At 32.3% G+C, this 3,331-nt stretch overlaps 1 pseudogene; it reads right to left on the reverse strand.

The window, feature by feature from the left end:
* Window positions 1-362: 362 nt before the first annotated feature.
* Window positions 363-3,052, reverse strand: LOC112512409 (annotated as a pseudogene).
* Window positions 3,053-3,331: the final 279 nt, after the last annotated feature.

The following is a 3,331-nucleotide window of genomic DNA, read 5'->3' on the forward strand; positions in this document are numbered from 1 at the left end:
TCTCACAAGACGATAAAAATGACACTAATACCAAATATTAATAAACATAAGGATCATATAGTTTTTTTTCTATAAAAAAAACCCATATAAGATTTAACAATCTTTTGATACGATCATAAACTGATGATTAACATCATGTTTTTAATGTTTGTTACGAATTTATGATGGTAGGAGGCATTTTATAGAACAGTTCAAATGGATGAGTAGAATCATTAAATTTTAATTAGTCAAACCTGATTGAATTTTATTCCTTATGCTTCTTTGTAATTCTTTTAACAGTCTTCAATTCCATCATATTCATTTTATAAACCATACGCCACCTTAATAAGTCTCTTCTCAATGCCCAAAATGCAAATATCGAATTCTATGACAACCTTATAGTTTATTTCTGCAAATCTTATGGTTGAAGGGAAATACAAAATACGATTGCAAATTGTCTCTTTTACAATAAAACAATCTCTCCACATATTACAACTTCAACTTTGATAACAACCATTAGAAAAGAAAACCATCGACAACACAAGAACTCAACAAGATAATCAATTACTTCCGAATTGAAAGAGGTATGACGTTAATTAGTTGGTTCTTCTACAATTGGTCCTAACTTGACCGTTGGAGCCCGTTAGAGGGCTAAGGTTGGCCATCTTCACCATTGCGCTTGCAAAGTCYYKAGAGAAAGTGGYCRGATTTGAAYCATAGSTCCTTACTTGTGCATCAGTCGAACCCCCATTGAATAATTCTTGGTCTGAATGCAATAACCCTCTTTGGATCTGTAAATCGTTGAAATACCTGTTGTCGAAAGATGCAGGTGAAGCATCTAGTGGCGCTAGATTATTATCGCCCCCACTTGTAGGACAATTTGCTCTCAATGATGTTGCGAATGTTGAATTTATATTGTTATCGTTGTTGAGACGGTTGCGAAATGTGGTGCACCTCGCTTGACCAATGGAATGAGATCCTATATCCAAACGGATTCATCAACATTTTGTGTATTCACAKGTCTAATTGTGTACYCGTGYGATTGCAAGGGRGAYGTTAGATTWTATTACATAGKAAAACAAATACATGTGAAACTATCACAGYGTCAAACAAAATATATCYGAAAYAATATCTTMAAWCCCMWYMWTTKRWWAAAAAWTATGTAAAGAAATATTTTTATAAATCAGTTCTCATGTATTTATATTTTTTTACGATTTTCATTTGATTTGTTCGTAGATAGAATTCATATAAGTAACTAACCTGAGAGGGCTACCATTTCATTAGTCGTAAAACCTTGGTTTGAAAAKGAAGAAATGAGAGCACTAAGACTTGAATCTGGTGAAGGGAGGTTTGAATTTGCAGCACTTAAGCTTGCGGTTGTGGAATCTCTTCTACCAAAAACAACGTTCCATCTTGGCCCACGAAGCTGAAAATAAAACAAAATCACTGTGTAAACAACGTAGCGTATTGCAATAAAATCGGGTTTATATGATGTTAAAAATATGTACGAGTTTGTTAGTTAGCAATTTAATTAGGTTAATGGAATCACAGCTTATTCAGTCACGTATACGTGACTGTTTGGTAATGGCTTAATGGTATAGAAAGTGACTTATTCAGTAAGTTTCTAAAGAGAAATTTATGCAGAAAACAAGTTTTCAAAATTTGTTTCCTAATTAAAAAATACACTCATTTTATCTATGAAAAAACTCTTTTAAACAAAAACCCTCCCATCTATAAATACTAATTAATCCACAATCAACTTTATCCATACAACTACTACTTAATGGAAACCAACCAAATAGCCCCTGATAGACTACCCTATAAGATTACTCTGTAAGTCTTATAATAGACTACTCTATACGACTTTAGTTTATAGAACCAAACGACTGTGCATCTTACCCAAAAGCATTGAAATAAGTTTATTGAACGATTTTAAGCGTCTTACAATTTTTTGTGTTATTTAAAGTAAGTGTCGTATTAATTTTTCATAGGATACTTTCGCCAAAATGTCGTATTTTTATATGAATACCTGTTGTTATGACACTTTTTCAAGTAATGTTATATATAAAAAAAAATTTAAGACCTCCAAAATCCTATAAACTTATTGCAACATTTTACATAGGATGAACAATTTTTTGGCAAAATAAACTCAATATAAAATAGTCTGTCATATTTATGACAGCTAGACATTTTTGGCATCATATAAACCYATGATCATAGTAAGGAGTAACTATAGAGAGTTKCTACTTACTGCAACAACCGCATCTYGTGCAGCAGCAGAAAGAATATCAGCACAAGAAACAACACCAGGGCACTGTTGCTCAAGTTGGGCTTTAATGGTATCAATGACGTTGAATCCTCTCAATGAATTATTATTTGGACCCGCAGTTTTTTCACCAGTAAATTTGCAGTATCATCCAATAACACCGACGCATCACATCCCTGAAAGCAAATAAAACAGTAATTATTTTAGTTAATTTCAACTTGATAAAAATGCATAATATGGATTCAATGTCAAAGATACGTAGAAAGTGTTTAACATTTACATGAGTTTTATGGAATTTCATGAGTAATTTGACACATTACCCATGGATTACTTATAGATATGAGAAACATCATTAGAAAGTTGAAAGTTTAGTAAAGAAAATAAATGTGATAACCAACGGATCATCAAACCCTACCACTTTTCTGAAGTTCAAGGGTTTAAATATTACCAAAAGTGAGAAATGTGTGTGACTTTAATTAGTCATATATAAATATTATATACTTAAAAAAAAAGCAAAGGTGATAACAAGTTGAAGACTTGCATTAACAAAGCAATCATGAAAATGGAGGCGAAGCAATGAAGCTCCCATTCGAGCTTCACTTGACACAGCCGAATTCACAGCTCTAGTTATAATTGAACGGAAATTAGGGCACGTTCTAGCATAGAAATTGGCCGATAGCTGACCAGAAGAACTCCCAAACAAAGCCCATAAGGATAAAGTGAAAGTGAAAAACTTGAAAAAAAATGAAGTAGTTGATGAAGCCATGAGTATGACAGTTTCAACAATAAGCAAAGAGAAAGAAGGGTTTTGTTGTGCTTAATGATGGCTTATTCATAGTCTATTTATAGAGGAGAAAGGGAGAGAGATTTCCCTGAAGCAAGTCAACTATGCGTGTTTTTCTTCTAAAAAACATCAAAAAATTATATCTTAAATAATGATACTTTTATAGCTTAGATGTTTACAAGTATTATCCATGCCATATAATGACGTGTAATATTTTGTGCTGTAAATCGAGCATTAAAAGTTAATACAATCTCTTACTAGAAAAGAAAATTCAAAATTTGGCCATCATTTTGTTTCATTTT

Source organism: Cynara cardunculus (genome assembly GCF_001531365.2).
Source record: "Cynara cardunculus var. scolymus isolate 2C chromosome LG 5, CcrdV1, whole genome shotgun sequence".
In the NCBI taxonomy this organism is placed as follows: domain Eukaryota; kingdom Viridiplantae; phylum Streptophyta; class Magnoliopsida; order Asterales; family Asteraceae; genus Cynara; species Cynara cardunculus.